This window comes from Pollicipes pollicipes, unplaced genomic scaffold (genome assembly GCF_011947565.3).
Source record: "Pollicipes pollicipes isolate AB1234 unplaced genomic scaffold, Ppol_2.1 Scaffold_4219;HRSCAF=4965_pilon_pilon_pilon, whole genome shotgun sequence".
Lineage (NCBI taxonomy): Eukaryota > Metazoa > Arthropoda > Thecostraca > Pollicipedomorpha > Pollicipedidae > Pollicipes > Pollicipes pollicipes.
The window spans coordinates 15,132,069-15,144,361 of NW_023596448.1; positions in this window are offsets into that span (position 1 = coordinate 15,132,069).

The following is a 12,293-nucleotide window of genomic DNA, read 5'->3' on the forward strand; positions in this document are numbered from 1 at the left end:
CATGGCACTGGTATACGGCGTGATGGGGTTTTAGTCAGTGGAATTGTCGCGGTCGCTGCAGCATGAATAATGCGTGTAATAAGGTCAACACCCTGCTCTGGTGATTCATAACAGTCTCGGTTCACATAACAAAGTTTTTGAAATTTGGCCTAGTCTGCTTTTGGTAAATTCCAGCGGGGTATGAATCGTAAAACGACGCCAGCGGTTCAGTCAAAAGTGGTGTAAAGTTCAATGGAAAATGGTCGCTGTCGTGTATATCTCCCTCAACAGCCCAATCAAAGGATGTCGCTATTGAGGGAGAGCACAGCGACAGGTCGATGGCGGCTTCTGTACCAGTGGGTAAGTGCTGGTAAGTGTTATTTCCTTTGTTTAACAATACTAATATAGAAGCATCAATAAGGTTTTCAACTAAAGGTCCTCGGCGATTGACAGCCTGAGTACCGTTACTCCAAGCTGGGCTGTGACCGTTGAAATCCCCGAGGATGAGAAAAGGGTTTTGAAAGGGAGTGACTAGGTGATTAAGCTGCCAAGCGAGCCCCACATTGTCGTAAGTTGGGGAGTGTACATGGAACATACATCAATGTTGCGGCCATGAAGTCGCACAGAACATGCAACAGACGGTGGAGGTGTGGTGAGTGGGAGGTGCATGTGTGTTATTTCATTTTTTGATATAAAGCACCACCCCACCTTGACGACGTTCACCGGTTGTGTCGTCATTACGATATAAGGAATAATTTGACTATTTAAAATTATATGGGTCAGAAGGACGAAACCAAGTTTCCTACACAGCTATAATGATGAGAGCTAATACTGCAAACAAAGCTTTCATTTCAGACCATTTTGATATCGTATATCATATGTATTTATATACATATATATATATATATATATATATATATATATATATATATATATATATATCATAGGGGTGCCGGTAGTGTAGTGGTCAGCGCTTCTGCGTTAACCAGTGCGCGTCTGGGAAACCAGAGGTACGGGGTTCGATTCCCCGCGGTGCCCGCCCTTCCCGCCAGGGTGAGAGGCAGGCGACGCCATGTAGCCTCAGCAGCTGAGTGCGTCGTAAAGCCCCAATGACACATACACGCACACACATTATGATATCATACTACGACAATTCCACTGTTAGACGACATACATTTAATGGTTTGACCCATCTCCACCGGTTGGTGGGAATCGGCCGAACGAAACTGACAGAGGCCGGCCCATGACCACCCTGACAGGCGGCCGGGACCGACGGTCTTCGCTCGCGCGTGTTGTAACAGGTATTGTTCCGGTGGGGGGAGGGGGGGGGGCGTTCGTGCGGCGGTCAGAGGGACCCGGCTGCCGACCGTTCGCAGCCGGAGGGCTGGAACGCCGGCCGACCTGCAGACGGGAGGGCGCGGAGGGCTGCGCGTCCGAACGCGTGGCCAGGGCCGGCCAGAGGGAACAATTCTGTTGGGTTTGTGTGCTTGATGTAACTGAGACAGTCTTAACTGGAGCAAGAATTTTCAGCGGCGATAACTGGGGAATCGGTTCTGTTTGTCTACTACATGCCGCTTCTTTTACTCTTGTTGCCTGCGCGTATGATTTTGAGGACGACGAAAATATTTTTGCCTCCACAGTGTGTCGTGCTTGTTGCCAAGATACCCCTGTCTTAGCCTTTTCGGGGCAGATTTCTTTTTTTTGCTCGATGTCGGGCACTGGAAAGAGTTGGCGCTGTGATCAGCACTTCCACAGCTTAGAAATTTTTGGGGTCATGTGCACACGGGCCCTTCATGAGGAGTTTCTCCGCACGTGAGGCATCTGGCGCTGTGCAGAACTTGTTGCCGTGCCCGAACCGTTGACATTTGAAACACCTGAGTGGATTTGGAATGAACACCCTGACTTGATGTCGGAGGTAGCCGGTTGTAAGCATCTCTGGGAGGCGAGTGCAAAAAGTAAAAACAAGTAAGCTGGTGTCCTGACGCTGTTCGTTGCGGAAAGTGGTTAGTCGTCGAACATGATAAACGTTGTCAGCTCTGAGCTCCGCCAGAATCTCCTCTTCCGTCATGAAGCGGAGGTCAGGTGCGAAGATAGTTCCTTTTGTGGTATTTCTGGCAAAGTGAAGATGCATTTTTACTTTTTTGCCGCAGAATTCGGTGGTCTGGTGGAGGCCTTGGTCTGAGCACGGGAGGCTGTTTTGATCACGAGTGTCCCACGGGCTGGCGCCTCAGTTTGAAGATCACATGGACCACAGATAGCTTGGGTTTGTTTGGACGGCCAGAAGACGTTGATTTTTTTCGGAATGAGACATTCTCGTCAGTGGGTTGCACTACGACGAAAGAGCCGAGTGGATCGAGAATGGGCTCAGGGTTCTGGCGGCTGCTGGTCACGGTCGCGCGAGAGTCAGCATCAGAGTGGGCAGATGCCGGGGTGGTCAAGGACGAGCGAGGGTAGAAGCCATCAGTGTTGGACGGAAATGAGTGCTGTCCCGACACCGCCGTGGAAGGGTACGGGCCAGTGGCCTGGGTCTAAGGCGCGCGGGGGTCATCAGGCGAGGTGGTAACCAGAACTGGGCTAGCGACACTTCCGTCGGTTTCATTCAGAGGAGAATCAATGTCAGAGGCCGAGTTCGAGTCAGTGTTCGTGTCATTCTTCTTACGCTTGCCGCGCTTCCCCATAATGGGGGAGCGGGAAGACAGCAGCGAAAAGTAAGCAAAAAGCGTGTGTTTGGAGCGAGAGAGAACGGAAAATCGATGGAAACGACGATGAGAAATAAAGACTCCTTGGCAGAAAGCCGCAACAGGAGCAACTGTTCTGCACCTGGACAGTCTTGCCTATCAGGCCCGTCTTGTTTTGTGTGCTTAACGATATAGCTCGGTTCGACTACATGACCTGACAGCAGCAAACATCTGCCTAGTTATGGTGGTCAATATCCCATGAGTGGTCAAAAAACAGCTACACTAGCAACCGTTCTGTGGAAGGCATATCACTCATATCATTACCCAACATTAGCAGTTCAGCGAAGCTATGGAGACACATACTGTTCTCACACGACACACAACGTCACACACCAAACAACAACACACGTTAGCGCCACCTATTGGTGACCCACGGGACGAGGTGTTGACCCCGTGCCGCTGCAATATCATCTTTATATATATATATATATATATATATATATATATATATATATTGGACGGCCAGTTTGGACGGCCAGAAGACGTTGATTTTTTCGGAATGAGACATTCTCGTCAGTGGGTTGCAATACGACGAAAGAGCCGAGTGGCTTCCACGTATGCTTTCACTGCTACTCTCCATGTCGGCATGCGATTTGCTTATGTGTAGTGAGGGCTAGCGGGGCCAATACCAGTATAAGACGTCTGTCTTTGCGTACCAGAGGTGGTAAAGCCTGTCGACTATGTCGGCATGCGATATGCTTATGTCTAGTGAGGGCTAGCGGGGCAAATACCAGTATAAGACGTCTGTCTTTGCGTACCAGAGGTGGTAAAGCCTGTCGACTATGCCGGCATGCGATTTGCTTATGTGTAGTGAGGGCTAGCGGGGCAAATACCAGTATAAGACGTCTGTCTTTGCGTACCAGAGGTGGTAAAGCCTGTCGACTTGGTGGGTAAGGTTGGCGACAAAAATGTATACCTTCACCCAAAACTTTGTATTAGAAATGTGTTCGTACAGAAAATTTTGTTGACGGCCAAGTCAAAATAGTGAAGAATGTTGTGCAAAACTTAACAGGAGGTATCCATACATGGATATTATGTATCCATGGTAATACATTTCGTCACACAACACGAGCGAATCTTTTTGTAAACAGTATTTACCGTACTCTATGGCACCAAAGTATCTTTTCTAGATTTCATTCCAGCCCGGGGACAAAATATCTATGATTTTCAGTTGGTCGGCCAACTCGGTGACAGATCTGCAACACATGATTGTGTTTCCTATACTACTATGTGCTACTATGGCCCGGCCGGCTGGCCGATGCGCTGTTTTTAAGAGCCGACTCTCAATGTCCCGAACAAGGTACTATAAAATACTGAACAAATCTAGATATCGGGATTCAACTGGCCGCAAGAACATGTTGCAATCGTTGAGATGCAAGGCATATGAGATGGGCGGTGACTTTCAATGCACTGCGACTTTGCAATTGGTATTCGGAGTGCAGTGCCATGAATACCGGCCTAGGGTTGGATTTTTTGCCTTGCGTACTTCGTTGGGGGTGCCGCGATTTAGCATCCTGTCGTCAGCGACCGGAGGTAGTGACAGTTCAGAGTAAGCCGGGGGATAATCCGATCAAGGTAGAAATTGACCTGTGGTTATCCAAGCCGCCTGCTCAAGACACCGAAGCGGCTCACTAGAGTAGTCACTGGCCACCAACCTTCTTCCCTCTGAAAAGAACTGGGGGTTTGATGCTTGCTTGTTTGATGAAGTTCTTCAAATCAGGGGTGTTCTTACTTTTCTGTTCAGTCTAGGGTTTGCTCTAAGTTTGTGAAGTAATGTCCTAGTCTGGGAGGCATCCATATTTTGGAAGGTGCATTGCATAATTTTTCGCTACTCCCATACCTATCTTCAAAAACTATGCCCCTACTTAAAATGCAACTATTTTATCATTGCTTTGATATCATTTAAACAATCATTCGCAGTCCATCATTTTGCTTATATGAATCACGGTTGCTGGAATTTTATGTCATAGCTGATTGTATAGGCCATGAGAAGTCAAGGAAAGTGAGGAGTGGGGTGGTGTAGCAAATGTAGGCAATGAGAAGGGGTACAGGTTTCATTGTCATTTGCCTTTGCACCAGGAGTTTTATTTAAAATAGCAGGAGTTGTCATGGTTTTGTGGCCCAACTGTCCTGGGAGGCCAGTGAAGGGTTGCAATTTTGTTATTTCTGGGGGTAATGCTGGTCATTTCCTCATGTTGGCGCCCGTTTTGTAACAGGAAAGGCTGGAAGGGCATTCCTTTTGCAGTGTTCATTCATACGCATATTCTCTTTGAACTCGTGAGCATGACTTTGCATGGATGCAAATATGGTATATTCTATTACTGTTTTTGCTAGCATGGAATTGTACCATTGTCCTGATAGAACCCTTGGCATAATCACTGCCAACATTAAGTACAGGTTGTGGAGCCAAACAGTGTACCTGATTTGCGGTTTACATGATAGTAGAAATCAATATAGTTTGTGTGATGGTGGCATAATGACAGAAGTGTCAATTTGTATGCATGATTGGGGGAGGTAGCAGCCCATGGATTATGGTCAGTAAGTAAAGCCCAGAGAAGGCGGCTTTGTTTTATAGTTAGTTTTGTTTCATATATTTTTGTAATTTTCCAGCTAGTTTATGTTGGTTGGGGGATCAGCAATGGGGAACCCAACCGAAACACCACAGATGACCTTCAATTTGCATGCGACTTGCCTGCAAAAGGCAATTTTGGCTCGCTGATTGCATTTCTACCTATGTTTGGACGTTGATAATGAGATGTGTCCTTCTGTTGCAGCAGTTGATGTTTTCGGGATCTAAAATGCAGGTGTTTACGCCAGCATGTACAAAATGCATGAACACGGATGGCAGCCAACAATTTTAACCCTCACCCTGGTTTGCCGGTTTTCAAAAAACCGACTAGTGGGAATGGGGGCTTGCGATTCCCTGACGTTTGCAAAATAAAGAAGGTAAAGCCTCGCACAAAACAACGCAGTGAACAATCTTTAATGAGATCTCGTGGTTGCCAAGAAGTCTCCTGTTGGTTATTGACCTCACTGCACCAAGTCTAAGGTCAAATGTTTCTGCAATCCAAACTACACCAGTTTTGCATGTTCATTTATACGAAACCATGCAGTGTAGTGACATGGAACACAAAGAGGCGTGTCTTTTATTTTATGCCGAATACAATGGCATGCAGTTTTATCAGTTTCGAGGACATATTCATGCGTAAGTTTTCATTCATGTAGCAGTGCCAACTCTCCGCACGCGGTCCGCAGAATCGTCGCTTGCCGCCCGCCGCACCCGCCTGCCTTGGGCTGTCCTGCGATGCTCGCAAAAACAACGCTTTTCTGAAACCAGCATTGCTCGGCACACTTTTTTGGTGTCAACATGCGCGCAGTGGATGCCCCAGAGGCTTCCGAAGGAATCTGAGCAAGACGGCACAATATGCCGTATTGGTATCCTCAGAAAACCGTACGAGAAGGGGTATCGTGTCGCTCACCCTCTCCCTCCTGTCAGCGCGAGGAACTCGTTCAGAAAGAACTACTCGCCTGATGCGAAATCAGTAACAAATTCGATACAATTTGCTTGTCGGGGTACGGCGAAAGACACCCACGAATCATAACATGTCGCGCCAGGCTTGGAGCATGCCGAAGGTATGGTGGATAGTTTGAAGACGGTTGAGATGGGTCTCGAAACGCACACGTGATTTTCATAAGGGGCATGGCCTTGAGGAGGCCCGCAAATATAACGTCATTCCCAGTGCTGCTTGCCACTGGCTCAAAATTCGCCATGCATTTAGCTGCTTTGGCTATCGAGGTCCTTCGTTGTTTCTTTGCGGTCGAGAAAAACAAATACAGCCGTCGATCGAGTTTAAACGTGAAGTCCGGCAAGTCTCGGGGACGAAGAAAACTCCTGCTGTGATTGGGCTACCTCATTAGTGTAGGGCAGGTGCGTCTGCTTTCTTAGTAGCAGCACTTACCTCGACATTTGTTGAAAGACAATGTTATATGGAGCGTTTTGGTTGTGTGCATAATGTTGAAAATGATAGTGATGACGGAGGCTTTTTCGGTGATGGGCTGATTCTTGATGACCTTACTGGGCATGGACTTGTGACATTTTGCATATGATATTGCGTTACGCTGCTGGCGATTTTTTATCCAGAAAATTGGTCGGCGACAAAAAGTACACCCTTACATCCCCTGCTGCGAGCATTCAAGGACAACGGTGAAAAAGCGCCAGTAAATGCATACTGACAAGAGGATGATACGAGGGAAACGCATGAGGTTGTCCTTGCACGCACCTGTCCCTGCAGCTAAGCACGCTGCTATAAGTCGCTTCGAAAGTAGCCGGCCTTTTGCATATATATATATATATATATATATATATATATATATATATATATATATATAACTGACCGAGTGTAACTTTAAGAACAGGATACCATGAGTTAAGTACGAAAACTCGTGCTCATAAGCGTGTCCTGTAAATGTCAAGCATTCTCCTAATATGTACCGATGATTTCTTGATAGCTATGTTGGATCAGTCCCCGCTGCTCGTCACTGTCAGATGTCTTCGACACAGGAGCTCTCCATGCCCGAAAACCAGCTGCTGGCTGTCTTTCTGGCTTATATCAAGGTAAGCTTTTACCATCCTGAACCAGCCTCGTAGCCGCTATCAATGTGGTGGGCGGACTCCAACGTGGGCTTCAATGTGGGAAGGGCACAAAGACGTGGCAGGCGGACTTGGCTGTCAACTTTGTAACGTCCTGTTGCAAATGTCAGCGATACTGATATCATCATTGTTTTTTTCAGAAAACAGCCCAGGACCGCGTGCTGTCCACGTGTCGGCGAAAACGTCCATAACTGTATGGTGATACCATTGCCTATTAATGTATGTGCCTATCAACTGACCAGAGATGGCGCACAGTGCGGTCTGCTACGGATATCAAGTCTGAGCTTGTAATGGCATGTTAGGTGGCACAAAACAACTAACATCCACGTGGGCCTTTGCCGCCAGTTCGGAAAATGCGCTGATCACAGACCGTTGTGTTGTCGAGTAAGATGGGAGGGTGCAGGATATTTCGACATTGTTGTGATAAGCATTTAAACAAGACAAGCAAAGAAGTGAAAAGTTAACAAGCCTTTTTCTAAGACGCGCTGGAAGCGTGTGCATCTTCAAGAGGCGCGGAGGAGGTGATGGCCCCGAAGACTCTGATTGAGCGGCTGGAATGACCTCTCGGCTAACACGATGAGATCTTTCAGTTATTTCGAAAACAAATATGCTGAGAGCGAAGGCGTGCCTGGTGTCGTGACGTCACGGCGGGTGACATTTTGTGGGTTGACATTTGATTCGATGGATGGACATCTGATTATGACGTTATCAAGTCAGTTTGCACAAAGGGGTCGCTAAATGTGGCGCACCCGGGTCAGACATCGATCAGACAGGCTGTAGGCCGTGGGTGGGTCCAGCTAGCCAGGCGGAGGGGCGACGGCCCGGGTTGGCACACACCACCAAGGAGTCCAGCGTCAGCGGGCCCCCATTACAGAGTAGCAGCACGCACTTCGTCTACACCACCGCACTTATAGCCAAACTTGCCGTAATCAGACATGTCGAGATCTCCTGCACGCGGCAAGACCTATATCCACGGGCTCTTGCCTTCATCTCTTTCACCGCACCATGTCCTCAACGCCCTGCACAGGTCATCGCACCCACTCAGTGTCAAAATCAGAAACATCATCACATCACTATCGCTGCAAACAGGGAAAAATGTTTTTGGGCGCCAGGTCACGCGAACATTCCTGGACTGAGACTGTTGATCGCCTGATTTTAGACCAGTAATTCATCGTGAGGACAGCTTATATGTGAGCCAGTTACCGAAAGCATACATCATTACAAATCCATATAAACTGCCACGAAATTGCCGGTCTTTCGTAGGCCCAGTGCCAATCAGCTTTCAAGCAATGTCCCTGGAACTTGGAGTGCGAACACTAGACATCACTGCCTGTTAAACACTTGAAATCGAGGTTTTCCAATGCACCGCCGATGAATGCTTTGTTTGGTGCATGCAAACTGTGCATGCACCAAGCAATACAATGCAATGCACTGCAAAATTTGCAATGCGTGCACGGATTTTCAGGCACGCCGAGCTCAATATTTACTTGTGCTAATCCTCTTCACGGTGGTAACACGGATCTATGTTTAAACTTCGCCCGTCCGGCGTCACAAAAGTCGCTTCAAGAACATCTTATGAAGTAGCATACACCCCGCACGTCAACTCGTCCTCTTTTTTAGCGGTGAATCGTGCTTGCTTTAAATGAGAGAAAGGTTTGACTTGTACGCAACCAAAATTACAGGCAATGGCCAGGTCTGAAATATAGGACCAGGGGTTTGTCACCAGTGTTGTAAGCCACGAAGAAGGCTCTGTTGCTGGCAACAACCCCACTATGACGTCGCTGGGAGTTTGTCTCTTGGAGTCGTATAACGTCAACATTCAGCGATCATTGCGTTTTCGTGAGGGATTGACTGGTTGCGCACGACTGCGAGCGTTCGTATGCTGAGCTGTCGTAATCAGCTGTGTGTTTCGTTTGGAGTGATGTTCCGTCATGTTTCGGTGGGCCCCGGCCTTCACGGCCGACAGAGTGATGTTCTGTCATGTTTCGGTGGGCCCGGGCATTCACGGCCGACGGAGTGATGCTCCGTCATGTTTCGGTGGGCCCCGGCCTTCACGGCCGACCGAGTGACCGCATCTAGCCTAGACCGTTTGTTACCGCAACCTTCTCTGACCAGTGCGCACAGTCTCGTTGTGCTGCGCAACACCTCACATGCAGATGCAGATGATCTCGTGCAGATGGCTGTTCGCCCGCCGAAATGTGCGGTGACTGGCTATAGTCGGTCGCGCCAGCTCGGCCATGGTCGATATGTTACGTCACATCACATCACACCACATCACATCAAATCATCACACATCACGGTCACATCACTGTCGAGAGCACCGACACAACCACCCGCCCACTCAGCTCCCTTCATACCGCGCAGCGCGTCATCGTGCAGGACCCCAACACAGGCCCGTGGGACTGGTAGCCAGGGCCGAGCAGAGGGGGAGGGGGGACTAGCCGGCCGAGCAGAGGGGGGGGGGGGGGGACTAGCCGGCATCGGCAGTCAGTGAGACTGCATGTTCCCCCTGCCCAGTGGCCGAACATGCTGGGGCAGCCGCCGGTATCTCCAGCCTCTGCGACCATCCGTGACGGTGTTGCAGAATGCGGAAGCAGTGGCGACGGTAGCGACGGCGGCGTTTCTCGCCGCGGCGGCCACGACGACGGCCGTGGTGACGCTGGCTGTGCGATCCGAAGGCGTCATGCTGCGCGATATTGCGTTCATTCGAATCGCGGGTACAGCGGGTGCGTTGCTTTTTCATAAACGTGCTGGAGCGGATCGTTGAAATTGTCTGAGTCTTCCTAACGACATTCTCTGGGCTTCGGGTGGCAATTTCGATGCTGTGGTATGCGCAGGATTCGTTCACGACTATTGAAATATCTAGAATGAGTTTCAGTATTGAAAGGAAGCTTTGTTGAAATTTCCCGATCATGACCAAAGAAGGGATATAACCTGGCATTGTACGCTGCTTTGCGTTTAAGTTAGGCAAGAATGCCTCCTGAGAATAAGAATGGCATGACTTGGGTACGATCAGAGGTGTGAAAATGATTTGAAAGCGGGGGGGGGGGGGGGGAAAGCAAGAAAGCGGTTCGTCAACCCTGCCTACCTGCTCTCGTTTCTACTCCCCGGATTTCGACTACTCGTCGCGTTGAAAGTTCCCATCGGTGCAATCACTAGTGGCCATGGTTTTAAACTGTTTAAAGGTTATTTGAAACATTATACCCAGCACCTTTCCCGGAGACTATCACGGCCTGCTGGGCGCATAGCAACAGCGTGCGTTGGAGCCGACGTAATACTTAGCCTGAAACAAAGTTTGTGCGCGGCTATATGCGTTCACCACCATGAAAGATGTCTTGATATTAAAATTGAAGTATATTTCTCACAAAAACAAAGCAGAAACTACATAAAATAACGCTAACTTAACACCGAGAGCAAAGCAAGAAAAGTTCCTGCTCCGTCTGGCAGCGCCAATCGACAAAACGCTTCGCACAGCGCGAGGAGCGCGTCCGACGAGGTCTGGTGTAACTTCACTACGGTCACTGGTCCTGGGTGCTGCGAGGCAGTCCTCAGAACTCCTGTTGACGATAAACTGGCGGCGGTGTCACCATTGATTAAAGATAATGATAATATTCGACAAAGAGGTGACGACTTAACTGACAGCTTCTTTCCTCACCCAGTGCAAATGTGCACGATTGCATAAGGGCGCAAGCATGCTTGAAGTAGCTTCGTTAGATGCAGTTTCGGCAACGTGAACTAATTGAGCACAAACAGTCCTACCGCATCTGGGGATGTTTCTCTTCTTGCTCTTGTGCCTTCATCAACCATCGATCAACTGCCCTCTTATTCTTCCATAATGGCGAAGAGTCCACATGAACTCGTCGAGGCAGGTGGGCAGAAGCTCGCTTTTTGTGCCCTGCATGGCTCTGAGACGGGTCTTCATGGCAGACCAAGTTGTTTCGATGGTGTGGGTGCTTGTTCACCGCTATGAATATCAAGGAAGGAGGCAGCTGCAAAACTGATGGATAATTGATTGAATGCCTTAAGACAAAGTTAGCATCCTACAAAACAAGGCACCATGGCATGGAGTCACTGGAATAATAAAAAACGAATTCACCTTAAAAGCGCCAGTCCCTTTCAAGGGCTTAAATGTTACGAGGGATACTGCGCAACAGTCGAATATGCTTGTCTTGTCTTGACTTGTCATGGTGCTACTTCTTGGGTGTGGCCCTCGAAGATATACATAGCGTGTAATGTCATCCGTGATCATTTGAACCATCCGTGATTTGAACCATCCACGAGCATTTGATACAGATACCGGGGAAAATTTCACAGGACCCGACTGGAATTTTTTTACGGACTCATATAGCCTAAGGTGCATGCCCGCTACGCTAGTAATGCATGTGACACACACTCACGAACATCACGCGCCCGGGCTGAAGACTAAAGGACACAGACAACAACACGGACTTGGACGAGCCATTACGAGCTTGGGCTTGATCTCCATATTTGTCAAAATAATTCGACTCGGGCTCGTGAGGCATGACGAAATTCCCTGCGAGCCTGGACTGAAACTCGTGGCCGAGAGCTCAGGTTTGGAAACGGAGTCAGGCTGTTGGAATAAGACCTGTCATTGCTTGCCATCGGATGCGGTGGCCCACCGCCTGGTGGCGGTACACAACCACTTGCATGCCGCCGTTGCTGTTACTGGATCCAAATGATGAAATATGATGGTTATGTCGTACCTCGCTGTCGGGCATCATGTGCTGCTGCAGAAATGGTAGCAGCGTCCGGGTCGTTCGGCCGGGCACGACCCGGAGGTGGGCTTCCCTGGTCAGGTATACCATGCTGAACACCCGACCTCAGGCAGAGGTTTGGCGTGTCGGTTCCTTGTGGGCTTAGCCCTGGCCGCCAAGGTGTTGCTAATTTGGACGAATCCGTTTGGT